This window comes from Peromyscus leucopus, chromosome 5, assembly GCF_004664715.2.
Source record: "Peromyscus leucopus breed LL Stock chromosome 5, UCI_PerLeu_2.1, whole genome shotgun sequence".
Lineage (NCBI taxonomy): Eukaryota > Metazoa > Chordata > Mammalia > Rodentia > Cricetidae > Peromyscus > Peromyscus leucopus.
In genome coordinates, this window is record NC_051067.1 from 90,235,550 (window position 1) to 90,256,824 (window position 21,275).

General features: G+C 40.2%; 1 pseudogene; it reads left to right on the top strand.

Annotated features, from left to right (window-relative positions):
* The first annotated feature begins 17,519 nt into the window (after nucleotides 1–17,519).
* On the top strand, nucleotides 17,520–18,092 carry LOC114701631 (annotated as a pseudogene).
* Nucleotides 18,093–21,275: the final 3,183 nt, after the last annotated feature.

Sequence of the window (21,275 nt, forward strand, 5' to 3'; positions counted from 1 at the left end):
AAGTCGCCAGTTAAACGCTTCCTTTTCCAAGAGTTGCCTTAGTCCTGGTGTCTCTTCACAGCAATAGCACACTGACTAAAAACAGCATCCTGTAAATACCTGGCAAACAAAACTGATTGAAAGTTCTGTAACTGGATAATGAAATGAACCATCCAACGCTTTATTGCATCAGATAACTTTTAGAAAATACATACACAATTTATTTAAATACTTCAATAAGCACCTACAGTGCTGTTCCTATTTTTCATCTTCTATGATTAGTTTTCTAAACTAAAAGAGAAGTAACTCCCAGAATGAGTTCCAATATTGATACTAGGAATATGCAAAGCATCCCATGCATGCCAAGGATTTTTTCTAAAACAATTAGGACCAAGAGCTCCAGGCCAAGCTGCTCTCTGTATTGTGAAACCCTCTACCTCCTTCCCTGATCACCCACCAGCACCACAGACCAGCATGCCCATGAGCTTATTTTAGCTAAAATCAAAGAGGTTAATATCAAAACAGCAGGCTTGGCATGCAAGCCCCTGGGAAAAGCAGGTTTAAACCATAGCAAGACAGCCCTATAAACCCACTGGGCATGGCTGCTGTGCAAAAGGCTGACAGTGAGAGCTGGCAGGTATGAAGAGGAGCTGGGAGGCTCCTGTTGCTGTGGGAATATAGATTGTAACTACTTTACATGCTTCATAAAAATGTAAGCATGCACTGCTATGGCCCAGAAATGCAAGTTGGGATGGCACTCAAGATAAGGGAAGTATGTCTGCACAGGGACTTGTGTGCTCATTGCTCGTAGGTGTTCCAAGAGCATTCTCCTTGGGGAGGTTCTACACGATGTCTACTCTCCTAAAGTTCCAGGGACAAAGCTAAGTTTGATTCCGCCAACGTTCTCCCTAGGGAACTAATGAGATTTTTGGGTTTCCTTATAGAATGTGGGTGAGGAGTCACTAACAGGAGCATATGTGACTGAAAATCTTTGCCTACCATGGATGATGGCTTCCCCATAGCCATATAGGTGGAGCTTGCTTATCCTACTTCTCCATAGTCTATTGACTCTAGCCACCCCCCAAAAATAAAACAAACAATGCCATATTCAATTAGGGCAAAATTGTATACAGCTGGGGAAAGGTGTGACTGGATACTCAGGTGAGGGTCCAGGGACTATTCCTTCTGTGAGAGAAGATCAAAAGTCACCAAGCCGGCCTGTGAGGACCTACAAGCCAGCACAGCTATTCCTACGAAGAATGCAGTTGTCCTGACCAGAAGATGGTGAGGTACAACAGTAATCTTTCCATAACAGCCGCACCTTCAGTCAATCCACATATCTATCAACAGGTGAAAGAAGAACCCCTGATGTCGCTTAGAGTTAAACACTTCTCCACAGCAACAAGCTGTGCATAGATAATCCTCAAAAGCATTGCACTAAATGCAAGAGTAGCTACCACACAATGTAAAAGAAAAATTCAAATTATGGGCTTGGAGAGATGGCTCTGTCTTTAAGAGCACTTGTGGCTCTTCCAGAGGACCTGGGTTCAATTCCAAGCATGCACAGGACAGCTCTCAATCATCTGTAACCCCAGTTCCAGGGGATCCGATGCCCTTTCCTCACCTCTGCAGACACCAGTCACACACAGTGCAGACCCATGTGCACACAAAACACCATACAGATAAAATAAATCTAAAAGAAAAAAAAAACTAAAAAAATTAATGTACAATCTTGGAAGGCAGGCATTTTTGCCTAGAGCCAAGAATAGGGAAGAAGGTTATTCAAAATAAGGAATGGGAGGGGAGCTTCGGGGCCTGAAGAGTGTCCTCTATGTTGAATGTGGCAGCAGCTGCATACATCCTTACATCTGTCAGGAGCCGTTAGGTTTGCAATGCTTAAAAGCAAGTACATATTACTGAATGTAGATACATTCCAATAGAATGGAGTTCTTGGAAAATTCATCTTCTCACACAAAATAGTCAAAATATGTTCAAAACAGCAGTTTTTCATGTCCTTCAAGAAGCTTTACCTTCATGAAAACATTTCCCATAATTTCTCATCTAAATCTTTTGAACCCTTGAAAAGATCATAAAGTGTGTACTGTGAGGCAGCTGGGGACTTCTGGGCCGAAGTTCCTGCCTCTTGACAAGTTGCTGCTAGATTCCAGAACCAAACAGTCACTGATAACACACCACAATAATATCACACTGTTGCTACAGTATGCCCCGACTCTTGCTCTACTCTCTAGAAGCAGGAATGATTTCCCTGGAGAAAATCAGAATGCTGTGGCTGGGAGGGACTTCCAGAAATATCTAGCATGGTGGTTTGCAAACTTTGCCTTTTCTTTTTTGACAGTTTAAACACAGTTGTATCACACACAGAAGTCAAGTATACAGAACACATGAAAAGTCAGCTCCTTTGGTTTAAGAGGAGTGGGAGAAACTATAGCCCATTCCACTGGAGTTTTTTTTTTTAATTTTATTTTATTTTACAATACTATTCAGTTCTCCCTTCCTGCCCCCTCCCCTTCCCCCCAGTCCACCCCGAATTCCCACCTTCTCCAAATAAAGGTCTCCCCCAAGAACTGAGATCGACCTGATAGACTCAGTCCAGGCAGGTCCAGTCCCCTCCTCCCAGATTGAGCCAAGTGTCCCTGCATAAGTCCCAGGTTTCAAACAGCTAACTCATGCAATGAGCCCAGGACCTGGTACCACTGCCTAGATGCCTCCCAAACAGATCAAGCCAATCGACTGTCTCACCTATTCAGAGGGCCTGATCCAGTTGGGGGCCCCTCAGCCTTTGGTTCATAGTTCATGTGTTTCCATTAGTTTGGCTATTTGTCCCTGTGCTTTATCCAAACTTGGATTCAACAATTCTTGCTCATATAAACCCTCCTCTTTCTCACTAATTAGACTCCCAGCTCTCCACCCGGGGCCTAGCTGTGGATGTCTGCATCCAGATTCCTCAGTCCTTGGATGGGGTTTCTGGCACAACTATTAGGGTGTTTGGCTATCCCATCACCAGAGTAGGTCAGTCCCGGCTGTCTCTTGACGATTGCCAGCAGTCTTTTGTGGGGGTATCTTTGTGGATTTCTGTGGGCCTCTTTAGCACTTTGTTTCTTCCTTTTCTCATGTTGTCTTCATTTACCATGGTCTCCTATTCCTTCTTCTCCCTCTCTTTTCTTGATCCAGCTGGGATCTCCCGCTCTCTTTCCCTCGACCCTCGCCATTCATTGCTCCCACTCATGTCTAGGCTGTTCATGCAGATTTCAACCATTTCTCCGTCATTGGGTGATCTCCATGTCTTTCTTGGGGTCCTGTTTTCCAAGTAGCCTCACTGGTGATGTGAGTCATCCTTGTTCCACATCTAGTATCCTCCTATGAGTGAGTACATACCATATTTGTCTTTCTGAGTCTGGGTTACCTCACTCAGGATGATTTTTTTCCTGATCCATCCATTTGCCTGCAAACCTCATGACGTCATTGTTTTTCTCTGCTGAGTAGTATTCCATTGTGTATATGTGCCACAATTTATTTATCCATTCTTCAGTTGAAGGGCATCTAGGTTGTTTCCAGGTTTTGGCTATTACAAACAATGCTGATATAAACATAGCTGAGCAAGTGCTCTTGTGGTATGATTGAGCATTCCTTGGGTATATACCCAAGAGTGGTATAGCTGGATCTTGGGGGAGATTGATTCCCAATTTTCTAAGAAAGCGCCATATTGATTTCCAAAGTGATTGTACAAGCTTGCATTCCCACCAGCAGTGGAGGAGAGTTCCCTTAGTTCCACATCCTCTCCAGCATAAGGTGTCTTCAGTGTTTTTGATCTTAGCCATTCTCACAGGCGTAAGGTGGTATCTCAGAGTTGTTTTGATTTGCATTTCCCTGATGATTAGGGATGTTGAGCAATTCCTTAAATGTCTTTCAGCCATTTGAGTTTCCTCTGTTGAGAATTCTGTTTAGTTCTAAAGCCCATTTCTCAATTGGACTGTTGGTAGTTTTGATGTCTAATTTCTTGAGTTCCTTATATATTTATGGATATCAGTCCTCTGTCAGATGTGGAGTTGGTGAAGATCTTTTCCCATTCTGTAGGGTGTCACTTTGCCTTGTTGACTGTATCCTTTGCTCTACAAATGCTTCTCAGTTTCAAGAGGTCCCATTGATTGATTGTTTCTCTCAGTGTCTGTGCTACTGGTGTTATATTTAGGAAGTGATCTCCTATGCCAATGTGTTCAAGACTACTTCCTACTTTCTCTTCTAGCAAGTTCAGAGTAGCTGGATTTATGTTGAGGCCCTTGATCCACCTGGACTTAAGTTTTGTGCACAGTGTCAGATATGGATCTATTTGCAGCCTTCTACACATTGATATCCAGTTATGCCAGAACCATTTGTTGAAGATGCTTTCTTTTTTCCATTGTATACTTTTGGCTTCTTTGTCAAAAATTATATGTTCATAGGTGTGTGGGTTAATGTCAGGGTCTTCAATTCGATTCCATTGGTCCACATGTCGGTTTTTATGCCAATACCAAGCTGTTTTTATTACTGTAGCTCTATAGTAGAGATTGAAGTCAGGGATTGTGATGCCTCCAGAGGTTGTTTTATTGTACAGGATTCTTTTGGCTATCCTGGGTTTTTTGTTTTTCCATATGAAGTTGAGTATTATTCTTTCCAGGTCTGTGAAGAATTGTGTTGGTATTTTGATGGGGATTGCATTGAATCTGTAGATTGCTTTTGGTAAAATTGCCATTTTTACTATGTTAGTCCTGCCTATCCATGAGCATGGGAGATCTTTCCATTTTCTGACATCTTCTTCAATTTCTTTTTTCAGGGACTTAAAGTTTTTGTCGTATAGTTCCTTCACTTGCTTGGTTAGTGTTACCCCAAGGTATTTTATGTCATTTGTGGCTATTGTAAAGGGTGATGTATCTCTGATTTCCTTCTCAAACCCTGAGCCAAAAGCAATACTTCCTTCCTTGAATTGCTTTGAAGGGAATTTTGACCTAGCAAGAAGAAAAACAACCAACACAATAATATATATATATATATATAATTACTCTGATAAAAGATTAAACTCCAACATTTAGTTCTGGGAGGTGGTTGTGGGGTCTCAAATATGTCCTCTTTTTCTTAAGCAACCCTCCAATTTAACATAACCTCGCTCAATAGAAACAAGTTATGGTGAAATGAGACAGATACATTTGAGGGACCCAGGGCTGGAGGGCCATTGTACATGGCTGAATGAGGAACTGGAATCTCTTCAGGATTCCAGGAAGCATTCTTCTCATCTCTATTTAGAAGCTCTCTGCCTCTCTCTCTACCTTTCAGGGTGCTGAAGATGGCTGCCCTAGAGCTGCCTGGCTGGAATCATACACTCAAGACTTCCAGCCCTGAAGAGACTAATAGTGATGCCTCCCAATCCAAATTTCAGACGTCTGTGCCAGTCAACTGTGGCCCAGTCTAGTATGGCTGACCCAGTAGAGATGTGTGGTATGATGGTGTTTAATTACGAGAGATCAGGATTTTTACGAGTACATAATTTAGTCAAAGACTTTCTACTCTACAGGCTCAGCTCAAGCTTACAGTGCTTTGAGACACTTTTGGAGTCTATTGTAACCAATCTCTCACCTCATAACAGCATGGGAATATAACAGTTCTCAAGTCTAGTTAAGATTTCTGGAGTTTCTTCTTCACTGTGGATGCCCTAATTCTAACAGAGTCTCCATCTTCTCCTGGACCTCTTGCCTTCATTTTGACATTGAAGAAGGTTGGAATTATTTCCCTTCCCTCTAACTCAGAGGTTCTCAACCTTCCTAAAGCTGTGACCTTTTAATATAGTTCCTTATGATGTGGTGACCTCTAATCATAAAATTATTTTTGTTGCTACTTTATAACTGAAACTTTGCTATTGTTATGAATTTTAATATAAATATCTGCTTTCTGGTGGTCTTAGATGACCCCTGTGAAAGGGCCATTCAACCCCCAAAGGGGGCGTGACCCACAGGCTGAGCTAGTTTGTCAAGGAAGAGACTATTCTAGCTAACGACACTCCGAAAAATAGTGTGTGGTCACACCCTCCCCATTCCTTAGAAAGAAGGACATGCAAAGAATGAAAAACAACATCACAACAACGTGAGGGTCACAGTCATGGTGGAAACCGTGGCAGCATGCAAGATGGAATCACGAACTCATGCTAGGAGTTTAGGGTGAGATTGTAATGCAGCACATTACCCAGAAAGCATCAAAGGAGAAGCAGAAGCTGTTAGTATTGTGTGGATAGAATATAAGAAGTTCAAGACAGCAAAATGAAGTGTAATTGAATAAAATGTTTTCTCAGAATATGACCTATGACTGGGAGATTGAATTTTCTCTTTGCATACTAAATAACCCTGTGGTAAAGAAAAACAATTAAGACAGCCTTGGAAAGCACGTAAGTGTTAGTACTCTCTCCAAGTTTAAATTGAAAGACGATTTTGGGTTCAATGAATAACAAAATTTAATGAGCCATCTTTTGAATGAGTTAAGTGTAAATTAACCAGAAATACTCATGCTTGGCAACCATCTCCTCTATAAAGTAATTTCATTTTGTCAGGGTGTTGCTAATTTAAACAAGATGACCTACCCCACACATGGTATTCTTGCATTGCTAGCAGATTCTTCACCAATGGCATCATAATTTCCAAGAGACATTCCAGAAGACAGACACACAGGAGTGACAGAACTCCAACAGGCCCCACAGCTGAAGCTTGTCAAGATCATCCTAGCACCTCTGCTCTTTCATTGAGAATATCACTGTACAAGGAAGAAAATATAAGTGATGATGCTGATGAAGTAAGCTGACGAACTGAACATCTGTTCTTCCCAAAATCACCCCTTCTCCTTTGCAGTGTCCTCAGACATCTGGATTTATTGCGTTATCCTCACTGCTGTGCCACCTTGGGAGAAACGTGTGCCCATGCTGCCCTTCTTGCCATGCGGAATGACCACTAATGGGATTGATGGCAGCATGAGATCCAGTGATCCAGTGCAGTGAGACCAAACGCTGCTGTAGCTGATGATCAGTTTCCAGGTGCTGGGGCAATTAGGGAAGCAGTGGTGAGCAGTGGCATGAGCAGGTCCTTTGCTAACAGCCACAGCAAAGCAGATGAGAGAAAATCAACAGACAACTGGGTACTGGGTGCTTCTGGTGTCCACGGTACACAACTGTCTTAGTTTAGTTAGGGTTTCTATTGCTGTGAAGAGACACCATGACCACAGCAACTCTTACAAAGAAAAACGTTTAATTGGGGTTAGCTTACAGTTTCAGAGGTTAGTCCATTGTCATCATGGCAGTAAGCATGGCATCATACAGTCAGACATGGTGCTGGAGAAGGAGTTGAGAGGTCTACATTTTTATTTTCAGGAAAAGGGAAATGAACTGTGAGCCACTAGGCATGACTTAAACATTCGAGACCTCAAAACTCACCCTTTCTGTAGTTGGAAGTTTTCCTGTGTCCCGGCTGGTTGGTGGTCGGGACAAATCTTTCTTACTGGCAACCCCAAAGTAAGCACACAGAGGCTTATACTAATTATAATTGCTTGGCCATTGGCTCAGACTTATTACTGACTAGCTCTTATACTTAATTTAACCCATAATTCTTATCTATGTTTAGCCATGTGGCTTGGTACCTTTTCTCAGTTCTGCTTTGTCATCTTGCTTTCTCTGTGGCTGGCTGGCTGGTGACTCCTGACTCAGCCTTCCTCTTTCCAGAATTCTCCTCTTCGCTGACCCCACCTATACTTCCTGCCTGGCTACTGGCCAATCAGCATTTCATTAAACCAGTGTATAAGGGCATTATCCCACAGCATCCTTCCTTCAAAGCCTGCACTTCTCTCAACAAAGCCACACCTCCTAATAGTGTCACTCTGTATGGACCAAGTGTTTGACACATGAGTCTATGGGAGCCATTCCTGTTCCACCATCACAGCAGCAGACTCTCTTCAAGGCATCGACAGTAAGGCTCCAGAGAGAAATGACAAACTTGAAAAGAAGAAGAAAGGGAAGGAGAAAAAGAAGAGGAGGAGGAGCACCACTACCACCACCTCTGGCTCTGTTCATCGATGAATGTTAAGGAAAGAATTTATTGAGAGTCTCAGGCAGGCTCGTTAGTATTCTGGGACTGAGTTAAGAGTCTATACAGGCATAGTCTCATCTCGTCTATCAGTGGATTGGCGCCCATCTCTCTGCATTACCAACTTAACAGTAGCAGCATGCATTTCTCTCCCCTCAGCCCTTTCTCTTTTTGAAGGTTAGTCATTACAAGCTCAGAAGTTCTAAGACTTATGGAAAAACCCAGAATGGGGTGAATACACCAGCAAATCATAGTTAATAACCGTGAACCCCACACAGCTGTGGCAATGACATTGGGTCCAGGGTCTCCTAAAGTTCAAGTGTGAGTTAATTAGGGTTTCTAATGTTGGGAAGAGACACCATGACCATGGCAACTCTTATAAAGGAAAACTCTTATGGGGTTAGTGGGTTGTTGTGCTGTTCAGGTGGAGCTTTGATGTTGAATGCCTAGGCAGGCCATGGGTTAGTTTAATCCATATGGATATAGACATTGTCAGAGTCAGGCATATGCAGAACAATCAGGTTCCCAGACAGGATCCCAGAACTCTGGCTTTTGTGGATATAAAAGACGGAACTCTAATCCCTCAGACACTCCTCTGCCTCCATTGGGATGCTGTGATGGTTAATCTTCACTGCCAGCTTGCTGGGATGTAGAATCACTATGGAAACAAATCTCTAAGCATGGCTATGAGGGACTATCTAGATTAGATTAAATGAGGTAGAGAGATCCACCCTATATGTGAACAGAACCATTTCATAGACTGGATCCACACTGAATAAAAAGTAGAAAGTGGGGCTGCAGAGATTGTTCAGTGGTTAAGAGTACTTATTGCACTAGCAGAAGACCCAGTTTTGACTCCCAGTACCACTTGGTGGCTCACAGTCTTACATAACTCCATTTCTATGGGGTCTGAAGCCCTCTTCTTACTCTCCTGGGCACTGGGCATGCATATGGTGCACACAGATGCAGATTGAACACTTACAACAGAAAATAAAGTAGATACATCTGAGAAAATATTTTAAAGTAGAAAGTAGAGCACAAGTATTGATCTCTACTTCCTGACTCTGAACACCAGGTGACCAGATGCCCCTTGCTCTTTATTACCTTCCCCTTCATGATGAGTTGCTTCGCGTGGAACTGTACGCTAAACTAAATCCTCCCTCCCGCCTTCTCTTCTTTCCTTTTCTTCTTTGGCCTATTGAGTCAAGCAATAAGACAAGCAATTAATACTGATGTAAACTTCTGATAACTGGTGAAAATATAATCACCATGAAGACTGGCTATGAATCAGATAAGACAGGACGGACTAGTCCCAGAGAGCAAGCAGTGCTTTGTAACCCTCCTAACCTCTGTCCATGTCTGTCCATGTGCTTCTCCACATTGTTGTCATAGTTCTCCCCACCTGCTTTGCCTCCTTCCAACATCAACAGCTCACTGTTTGCCTCTCTCAGAAACATGACAGAGAAAACATATGAGTTATATGCTGGCACCTGTGTCTCTGGGTCTTCTTTCATCATGATGACATTGATGGTGACATCTCGGGTAAAGGTGAGTATTAGGTTTTCCGACTGTTCCCCAAATGAAAACCTCTGTTAGGTACTGTGGTGTGTGTGTGTGTGTGTGTGTGTGTGTGTGTGTGTGTGTGTGTGTGTGTATGTGTGTCTGCGTGTATATGTTACTATTAAGGAAAGCTCTTACTATGTTACTATGTTACTATTAAGGAAAACTCTTCCTTGTCAGAAGAGTTGGTAATTACAAAGTGGAGTCTTGATCATTAGTCTCCTGTCCTAAAAAAATTGTACTTTTATCTTTTTATGGCCACATCCAAATATACATAAGAGGAACATGAGGTAACATTATTTTCTTAAGGCAGAGACAAGGGAACTTAATTAATGTTGAGGGACTTTAATATAAGTTTCTTGGTCCATAGAATAAGATCTACCTGTTGTAACCAGAGAATGGAAGATGGTCAGGACTGCAATAGAACAAAAAATTGTCAAATTCTTCCTTTACTCATGGCTTCTTTTATAGTGTGCCCTTAAGTCTCTGTATCTTTCAGTCTTATGTCTCATATTATTACAAGCCGTGAGTTCACAACTTCAACACCCAACTCTCCCACTCATTAGTCATGAGTACATAGTGTCCCTGTGAATGGAGACCTTCTACAGCTTGCCAGTGCACATTACAGCCTCTTATGCCACAGCCACAGCTGTGTGGAGTTCATGCCGGTGCCTTTCCTGCAGTCTTGATTTTTCTCACAAGTCTTAGAACGTCTGAGCTTGAGACGACTAACCTCCAAGGGAGAAAGGGCTGAGGGGAGAGAAATACACGCAGCCATTGTTAATCACTAAAGTTAAGTCGGTGTTCAGCAAATAGGAAAAGTACTGATACACTGCATAGTTTGGAACCAAAGACTAGTATAGCATTTCTGACATATTTATGCAACACATCACACCAGCAGACAGGCTTAAATAGATGTAGTTGAGCCTACCTTAACTGCATTTGTAGAAGCTACAATAATTTATCCAAAGACCGCTGTTTCTCTCAACTGACCCGCGAGTAGGTAGATCTGTTTTTGTTCTTTAGATAAAGGGGAACTGAAAAACACCACAGTCAAACAAACACGTGGCAGGAGTGAAGGAGGCAGAGGCGGAGGAAGAGTTCATAAAGAAGCACTGAGGTCGGAAAAACACAAGTGTGTCTTCATGTCATGGGAACTGAAGATCTCTGAAGAAGCCACATTTGTAGTAAAGAGCATGCAGACTACTTGGCTGGCTGAGGACAACATTGTGACTGCTGAGCTGTGCAACATTGCAGACCAAGAGCTGACATCACCTTCAGTCATCCTCAGTCTCCTCTACTAGCCACTTCAGTCACCCTCCGAGTGTAGTGGAATGTCCCCATAACCACTAGATAAAATGCTTGGGATGCAAATTGAGTTTGACAGGCCTGAAGACTCCACCAACTCTAAAGCTAAAGGTGATAAATATAACACCTAAAGCTCAAAACGACACAGCCAGCCCAACCCCCTTTATGAAAGGTAAAGTATGAACCCGGTTGGCTTCCCTGCTTGTCCAAAGCTCACTACCTCACAGCCTGCTGCAGAAGCTCATGGAACCTGGTCCAAGTTAACCCTGTCACTCAGTGTGGTGTGCCATTCAGAATGGGCTGCATCCCCAAGCCAGTCCTGAGGGCAGTTCCAACAGAGGCCAAGATGCTGTGGATAAAGGCAGCATCAGAAAAGGATTTCATTTTTTCAGGATTCGCAAGCATTCAATGCTGCTTCTTTTCAAAGGTCCTGAGGTATCAGTACTTAAAATTAATCATGCTTCTTCAAAGCTGTCCACCGTATTTTTACACAAAATATATTCAAATGTTTCCAATAATGATAGTTATTCTCTTCATTGGCTTCAGAACACTACAATTTTAAAAAATACAATATACCAAAAAGATATGGAATAGAAGCTATTATGATTTTTATATCTTTGGTGTTTTTTCACTTGTCATGAGAAATATAAGAATTACTAGTAAAATATGATTATTCACATTGAGTATGGGTTGTAAAGCACTATCATTTTTTTTCTGAGAAAGAAAAGCAAAATTCCCTTTTGGAAAGGAAAAAAAAGTAAAGATTTATAAAAAGAAGTATAGCTAAACCCCAGTTGGCTCCCTGTTGAAGGAATTCTCTCTGAGTGACTTTAGGACCCACACTACGACCTCAGCACATTCCCATGCTGTCTCTTCTGGATGGCACATGCATTTCCTTCACTGGTTTCCAGATCTGTGGGTGGACAAACTTTCCAGGGACAGGACTAGGGCCTGGCGCAGTGGGATCGGCATCTTCTTCGTGGTTCTTGTCATTGTTTGCACGAAATGTCTTTGCGCTTTGTTTGGCTTCTTTGCCAAGAAGGCATTTGTTTATTCAATTTTCCTTTTAAATGCCCAAGGGTTTCAATTAAGGAAGTCTCCATTTAGAGAAAATGTACGCAGTGGGGTTTATAACACAAAAGACTGGGGGCGGGGTGTCCAAAGGGTTGGCCTTCTAACGTACAGGGTGAACACTGATGTTAATAGGATGCTGCCATAGGCAGTATTTACATGAAAAGTCCATTTTGATTGCTTTTGTCACACAATAAAGTAAGGATGTGACATGGCTGATATATTAATCAACTCCCTGTGCGAATCAAGCTTTATCCCATAATATGTTGTAAACCTCAACTATACAGAAAGAAGTTTACTCTAAGAACTATTTATCATTCAAAATTCATGCCATTTGTCCCTCTTGGGACGTGCCTAAGCCTTTTTGTTTATTTTTAATGTGCATTTTAAATAGTTATCCATTAAAAACAATCCCATATGTTTGTAATATAATTTTCGAGAAGCAACAACTCCTTAGCTGTCTGAGGGCTTGCCTTTTTATTCACAATGGCACTGGTTCGTGCAGCAACATAAAACCCAAATTTAGCTGTCATGTATTAATGAGTAAAAATAAAAATAAATTAGATTCTTCTGGTTTTCATAGTTTCCTCCAACTCCTTGAGGGCCAATTAAGGGGTCACTGAGCCCTGCTTCTTTGAATTTGTGGGCCTATATTTTGCCTCTAAAATATTCTGTAATATTGGTGTGACACCAAACTAGAAATAAAAATCTAAATGTTCAGTGAGTTCTTGATTAGATGTCATGCTGAACTTCTCTTCAGCAGATTTTAGGAGCAACTCACCTCCATTTGCTTTCCTATATATGGACATTAGCATCCAGCTAAGCAGCAAGTGGTGAATGCTGTCAGCTAAGGTCCTGTTCATAGCCAATTCCTAGCATGGTACATAAGGCACAAATTTCAAGATTGCCTCACTGTCATAGGTTGTTATTAATAGATACAGGTATTTAAATAATACATAGTGGAAACATAAATACTAATGTGTCAAAGTTGAGAAAATACAAGAGATATCCACTGTAGGGTATTTCCTCATGGAATTGTTAATAATATTTAAACATAAAAATACCTAGAAATCATTCCCTTGACATAGTTACAATGCCCAAGATTCTGATGGAGTAATGAGATAATGGAGTGGTGGTGGGGGATGTGTTCTCCAACAGAACTGTAAGCACATGGACAATAGAAATGCCTTGTAAGACTGGTATGAATGTAGACATAAACACAGATAGAGATCATTCATTTAATTAAGTGTAAATGAGGCATTCATTTAATTATTTTGCAGACATTAATATCATTTCCTCACCTTGTCTACTGTCTACAATGCAACAGTGAACATGAAAGTGCATGTAATAACAGGAGAGTGATTTCTTTCTCTTTTGTTTTTGTTTTGTTTTGCTGTTTTTGGAGACTGGGTTTCTCTGTAACAACCCTGGCTGTCCTGGAACTCACTCTGTAGACCAGGCTGATCTTGAACTCACAGAGATCCGCCTGCCTCTGCCTCCTGAGTGCTGGGATTAAAGATGTGCACCACCACTGCCTGGCACAAGATGGTGACTTCAGTTCTGTTCTGTGTGTCTCCAGGGGAGGAACTGGGACCCAGTGGGCTGCACCAGCAGCCTGCATTTCCCCCAGCCGGAAGGGAAACTCCCTCTTCTCCACAGCCTTGCACTGCTCTCCCCTCTTGTGGGTGTAATACACCTACAGAGAGGTGGGATCTCGGGGCGGGGGGTTATTTTGCAGTCCCTGAAAATAAGTGTTTATTTTTAGGTGCCTGTTCTCCCTGCCTGTTGGTGATTTTTGAGTTTCCTTTGGAGAAATACCTGTTCAGGCTCTTTGCCCTTTTTTTTTTAATTACCATGTATTAATTAGGTATGATAATTTGTTTCATGACATTTTTATACCTGCACATAATGTATTGTCTACCTTTTAAATATTTTAAGAAAGTGTGTGTGTGTGTGTGTGTGTGTGTGTGTGTGTGTTCTACAGCACACATGGAGGTTAGAGAACAACTTGCAAGAGCTGCCCCTCTCCTTATGCTGTGAGAGTCCCCGAGGCTGAACTCCAGTTGTCCGTCTTCCCAGCAAGCACCTTGCCACACTGTGCCATCTCACTGGCATGCGGTCTTCAACGGAATTGTTTTCTGCTATGGAGTTGTAAGAGTTCTTTACAAATACCTCACCAGATATATGAATTGCAAATGTTTTCTCCAGCCTTTGGGTTGTCTTTTCGTTTTCCTACTTGTTTCACAGTTCAGAAGTTTTAATTTAATGTAGTCCTATTTCTTTTGCTTCTGGTGTGATATTGTTAAAGGTCACTGCAAAACCAACGTCAAGGAGATTTTCTACTATGTTCTCATCTAGAGTTGTTGTTAGGCAAGGTCTCATATTTAGGATGGTATAAATTTTGAGTTGACTTTTGTATGGGTACCAGAGTCACACTTTATTCTTTTCCATGTGAGAATCCAGTTTCTTCTCTACACCATTTCTTTTTGCTGGGGGGTGGGAGTGTAAAGACAGGGTTTCTCTGTATAGCCATGGCTGTTCTGGAACTCACTCTGTAGATCAGGCTGACCTAGAACTCAAGAGATCCACCTACCTCTGCCTCATGAGTGGTGGGGTTAAAGGCGTGGGCCACCACTGCCCGGCCTTCTACACCATTTCTTCACTCTTTTTTCATGTTGGTTTTGTTTTGAGAGTTTTCTGCTTGTTTCTTCATTGTCTTTTAAGACAGAGGCTCACTCTGTAGCGTAGGCTGGCCTGGAACTCTCTATGTAGCCCATCTGGCACCAACTCATGGCAATCTTCCTATCTCCGTTTCTCAAGTGCTGAGATTACAGACATGAGCCTCCATTTCCTACTTCTCAGCACCCTTTAATAAAGACCTAGCCTCCCCTTCCTGTCTTCTTGGTGACCTTGTTAAATATTAATTGACACGTAAGTGTGGCGGCATTTCTGTTCTACTCCATTGGTTCATGTTACTGCGTTTTTGCTACTACCATGTTGTTTTTAATGCCGTATGCCGTAGGATTTCAGCTAAGTCTGGTGATTCCAGTGTGGTTTGTCCTGTCAGAATTGTTTTAGGTCTTTGGAGTATCTTAGATTAGTATACATTTTATGATATTTGTTCTATGTTTTTCAAGAATGACAATGAGATTTTGATAGGAATTGTGTCGAGTCTGTTGCTTTTGGAAGTAGGGACATTTTCACACTCTGGATTCTTCTGATCCAGAGAGCTTCCCATTTATTTGAGTCTTCTTCCATTTCGTCTATCAATGTTTTGTAGTTTTTCGGTGAACAAATTTTTCACCTTCTTAATAGGTTTGATTTCTCATTTTTTATGCTATCACTAAATGGAATTATTTTCTTGATTTCCTTGACAGTCGGTTTATTGTTAATATTTACAGATAGATATACTACTGCTTTTTTGTATGAGAATTTCTATATCTTGAAGCTTTGCTGAATTTATCTATTGATTCTAAATGGTTTTGTTGGATCTTTGGTGTTGTCAACACACAACACATGGTCATCTACAAAGAGAGATAATTTTACTACTGTTCCAGTTTGGGTGCCTGGCATTTCTTTTTCTTGTCTGATTTCCCACCTTGAAATCTTTGTTGAATAGGGGTGGTGAGAGTCGGCCCCTCCATTTTCTACAAGCTCTTTGTTATTAGAAATGTTTTCAAATGTTATCCACTGATTATGATTTCAGCTGTAGGGTTTTTTTTTTTTAAATAATAAATGTCCTTTCTAAGTTGAGGGTTTTTTTTTCTAATAAATGTCCTTTATTAGTTGAGAAATCAAACTTTTAAGACTTATCATCAAGAAAGGATACTGAGGAGATGGAGAAATGATTCCGTGGTTCAGAGCTCTTGCTATTCCCTCAAAGGATCCAGGTTCAACACCTAAAGGGTAGTTCACAAACATCTGTAATGCCAGTTCAAGGGAATCTGACACCTTCTTCTGGCTCCACAGGCTCCAGGAACTCATGTAGTGCACAGGTACACATACAGACAAAACACTCATGCTATAAAATAAAAATTGAAAAAGAAAGAACACTGAACTTTGTTAAATGTTTTTTTTTTTTCATCAAACTTGGATGATCATGTGGATTTTCTCTTCCATTCTGATACTGTGATGCATCATGTCAACTTATTTGCATATTTTAAACCAGCCTTGCATGCCAGTGATTTGATCATTATGTGTGTGCTCTTTGTGATGTGGTATGGACACAGTTTGATATTTTATTGAGGATTTTTGTACCAATTATCATCAAAGAAATGAATATATAGAAACTAAAAGCCATGTTTCTGAATAATCAATGGATCAAAGAAGACATCCAAAGGGAAACTAAAGATATCTTGAAATAAGTGACTGTGGCGATACAACATATCAAAAAAATCTATGGAATATAGTCAAGGATATTCTGAGACATTTTTAGCCATGAGCATCTACATTAAAAGAGAAAAAGAGAGATGATCCTGGCACACAGTTATAATAAGAGCACTCAAGAGATAGAGTGGGAGCATTACAAGTTCAAACTCAGTTTCAACTACATAACAAAGTAAAGCCAGCCTGGGCTACAATTGTTTCTATCTCCAAAGAGTCAAAAGAAAAAAAAGTGTTGAAAACAATAGCCTAGGACTGTGCCTCTGGGACTAGTAAAAGAAAAAAAAAGAAAATAGAAAACTAAAGCTAACGTCAGAAGGAGGAAACAATAACAATCATAACAAAAATAAATCAAACCAGAGAACCCACAGGGGAAACATCAATAAAGTGAGTTCTTTGAAAATAATAAATAAAATCAGCAATCCCATTGCTAAACTAAGAGGTGAAAAAGAGAAGAACCAAATAAATAAAATCAGAAATAAAGTGGAGACATTACAACAGATGCCTCAGAAATAAAATGGACCATAAGAGACTATTGTGAGCAATCATATGCCAATGAGTTGGATAACCAAGAAGAAACAGACACATTTCTAGAAAATGTTAACGATGAATTGGAAGAAACAGAAAACTTGAGCGGACAAGTAACAAATGAAGAGACTGAAGAAGTAATTAAAACCTTCCAGCACCACCAACAAAGCCCAGGGCCAGATGGCTTCATGGTTTTCATTCTAACAAACATACCAAGAATTATTACCAATACTTCTTAAATTTTTCCAAAAATATATAGCTAAAGGGAATGCTTCCAAACACATTTTATTAAGCCATCATCTTGATGCTCAAGCCAGAGCAAGAAAAAAATTATAACTCATGTATTTAAAAATAGTTTAACATTTTTGTATTTTTTGAGTGTAGCAAACAGAAGAAATGCACATGGATCCAGTGACTTTCAGTACTTCAAATAAGAATACATTTGGGGGAAATGCATACCTCTAAAAGCATTTAAAAAAATATAAAAATCTGTCATTGAATGGCTATCACAATTTCCATTTTGCTAAGGTCTGAAATATTAAGGATCTGCTTTTCTCTCCCCACCACATCTACTCAAGAATGAAGGCCATTCTCAGTATTCAGACTGTCGACATTCCAGAAAATGTCCACGGCAAAGTTACTGCGCAGGGCCCCAGGGGAACCCTCTGGAGAGACTTCAATGTAGAGCTGAGTCTCCTTACAAAAAAAAAAAAAAAAGAAGAAGAAGAAGAAGAGGCCCTGGGTTGACAAATGATGGGAAAACGAAGAGACTGGGCCACAGTCTGCACCATCTGCAGCCATGTTCAGAACATGATTAAGAGTGTTCGCTGGGCTTCTGTTACAAGATGGCATCTGTATGAGCTCACTTCCCCCATCAACATCATTATTCGGGAGAATCGATCTTTGACTGAAATTTTAAATTTCTTGGATACAAAATACATCCACAGGGTTCAGATGAGAACAGGTGTTGCTTGATCTGTTTCTCAATCCCAGAAGAATGAATTAATCCTTGAAGGAAATGATATTGAACTTGTTTCAAATTCAGCACCTTTGACATAGCAAGCTACAACAATTAAAAATTAGGATATCAAAAAAGGTTTGGATGGCATCCATGTGTTTTAAAAAGTAACAGGGCAGCAGGCTGATAAGTAAGACTTGAGTTACCCAGCTCCAGAAACAAGATCCTTTATTACAAGTATCACTTAGGATGTCTTTGGGGCCAATAAAAGACTTCTACTAAAAGAAAAATCCACTTTTCATTGTTTTGGGCATTAATATCTGTTATGGGATTAGTTCCTAACAATAGAAGAATTGGATCGTTGACATCCCTCTGCAATGTTATTCCTACTTCCATGTTCTAATGGAAGTTGTTTGACAGTTCTTGTGCTTTGCTTTGTGCGCCAGCTCTTGTGTTGGTCATTCCCTTCAGTCTCACTAGATCACATGAGGTCACAAGCCCAAGAACTGATGTTAATTACAGTTAATAAGAATGGATAATATTTATTTTCAATAATGTCTTACTTGTAGCAACTGACTCCTGATATTTAATTTTAATACTATTTTCTGTCCATCTAAATTTCAGAAACAATATGCACAATAAAATCAATTTTTTTAAAAAACCCAGCTTCCCTTTCTGCTAGATCACTATGTTCAGCCCAGGCCACAGTTATTCTTTAATCAATATGCACCAGTCATGTACAGTGTACCAGGCTCTAACCTACGTTGTGAGAAAATAATACGTCATTCAACCAAATAGCCACCAAGAATAATGGAGTCTATGGAAAAATATACAGACTATGGAATCCTACAAGTGGGAATTATTCATTTATTTTGTTTATTCTTCTTTCATAAATTACAGAGGAAGATCACAATTTCCCCTCCCTCCACTCTACCCATTCCTCTCTCCTCCATATCCACTCCTCCTCTTTTTCCCTTCAGAAAACAGCAGGCCTCTCAGGGATGTTATATGAACACAGCATATCAACTTACAATAAGATTAAATATGATTATCCTTTATGTAACAGCTAATATCTACTTATAAATGAGTACATGCCATATTTGTCTTTTTGGATCTGGGTTACCTCACTCAGGACAGTCTTTTCTAGTTCCATACATTTGCCTATAAATTTCAAGGCATCATTTTGTAACAGCTGAGTAATACTTCATTGTATAAATGTACTATATTGTCTTTATCTAGTCTTCTGTTGAGGGACATCTGGGTTGTTCCAGTTTTCTAACTATTGTGAACAAAGCTGCTATGAACATGATTGAGCAAGTGTCCTTGTGATAGAATGGAGGGTCCTTTGAGTAAATGCCCAAGACTGGTATAGCTGGGTCTTGAGGTAGATCGATTCCAAATTTTCTGAGGAACTGCCATATTGTTTTCCATAGTGGCTGTACAAGTCTGTACTCCCACCAACAATGGAGAAGTACTTGCCATGCTCCACATCCTCATCAGCATGAGCGACCACTTTTGTTTTTTATCTTAGCCATTCTGACAGGGGTAAGATAGAATCTCAGAGTCCTTTTGCTTTACATTTTCCTTATGGCTGGGAATGTTGAGCATTTCTTCACTTCTTTAAGTGCTTCTCAGCCTTTTGAGATTTCCCTGTTGAGAATTCTCTGTTTAGATCTACACCCCCTCCCCCGTTTTTAAATTTGATTATCTAGTTTGTTGATGTCTAGTTTCTTTAGTTTTTATATATATATATATTTTAGATATTAACCCTCTGTCAGATGTGGACATGGTAAAAATCTTTTTCCTTTGTCCTGTTGATGGTGTCCTTCGCCTTAAGAAGCTTTTCAATTTCATGATGTCCCATTTATTAATTGTCCATCTAAGTGCCTGTGCTATTGGTGTTCTGTTCAGGAAGTTGTCTCCTGTGCCGATGAGTTCAAAGATATTTCCAACTTTCTCTTATATCAAGTCCAGTATATCTGGTTTGATGTTAAAGTCATTGATCCACTTGGACTTGAATTTTGTGCAGGGTGATAGATGTGGTGGATCTATTTGCATTCTTCTACATACCAGCATCCAGTTAGACCAGTACCATTTGTTGAAGATGCTTTCTTTTTTCTATTGTGTACTTCTGGATTCTTTATCAAAAAATAAGGTGTCCACAGGTGTGTGGATTTATGTCTGGGTCTTCTATTCCATTTCAGTAATCAACCTGTCTGTTTTTATGCCAGTCCCATGCAGTTTTTATTACTAAGCTTTATAGTACAGCTTGAAATCAGGGATAGTGTTACCTCCAGAATTTCTTTTATTGGTCAGGATTGTTTTAGCTATCCTGGGTTTTTATTTTTCCATACAAAAATGAGAATTGTCTTTTCAATGTCTATAGAGAATTGTGTTAGAATTTTGAAATATGCATCTGCTGGTGTGGCATGGTTGCCTCTCACTGGTCCAGGTCATCTCCAGATCATGTTTCACCTGCTGTTGCTAAGGCCTTTAGGCAGACCCAGGTTGGCTCTCAGAAAGAATCTTTTTTACTTGTTTGGGCCAGCTGGCCCTCAAGCCTGTTAGGGATGAGTCATTCCACATTTAATGACTGTTTTATTTCACTAAAGGTAAACATATGTCCTTATGATTCTCTAGATTTCCTTGGTGTCTGTCATTATGTCCCCCTTTTTGTTCCTGATTTTGTTAATTTGGATATTCTCTGTCTACCTTTTAGTTAGTTTGCATAAAAGTTCATCTATCTTATTGATTTTCTCAAAGAACCAACTCTTTCATTAATTGATTCTTTGTATTGTTCTCTTTGTTCCTATTTCATTCATTTCAGCCTGGGGTTTGATTATTTCCTGCTGTCTACTCCTCTTGGGTGTGTTTGCTTCTTTTTGTTATAGAGCTTTCAGGTATGCTGTTAAGTTGCTAGTATGAGATCTCTCCAATTTCTTTATGTGGGCAATTAATGTTATTAACTTTCCTCTTAGCACTGCTTTCATTGTGTCCCGTAAGTCTAGGTATGTTGTGCATTCATTTTCATTGAATTCTAGGAAGTCTTTAAGTTCTTTCTTATTTCTGCTTTGATACAATAGTCATTCAGTGGAGAGTTGTTCAGTTACCATGCGTTTGTAAGCTTTCTGTGTTTCTATTGATTTTGAAATCAAGCTTTAATCTATGGTGGTCTTATAGATGCAAGGGGTTGTTTCAATTTTCTTGTATCTGTTGAAGCTTGCTTTGTGACCAAATATATGGTCAATTTTAAAGAAAATTCCATGAGGCGCTGAGAGTTGGTAAGAGTCGGGTATTGAAGTCTCCCACTATTAATGTGTCAGGGTCAATGTGTATTTTAAGCTTTAGTAATGTTTCTTTTTACAAATGTGAGTGCT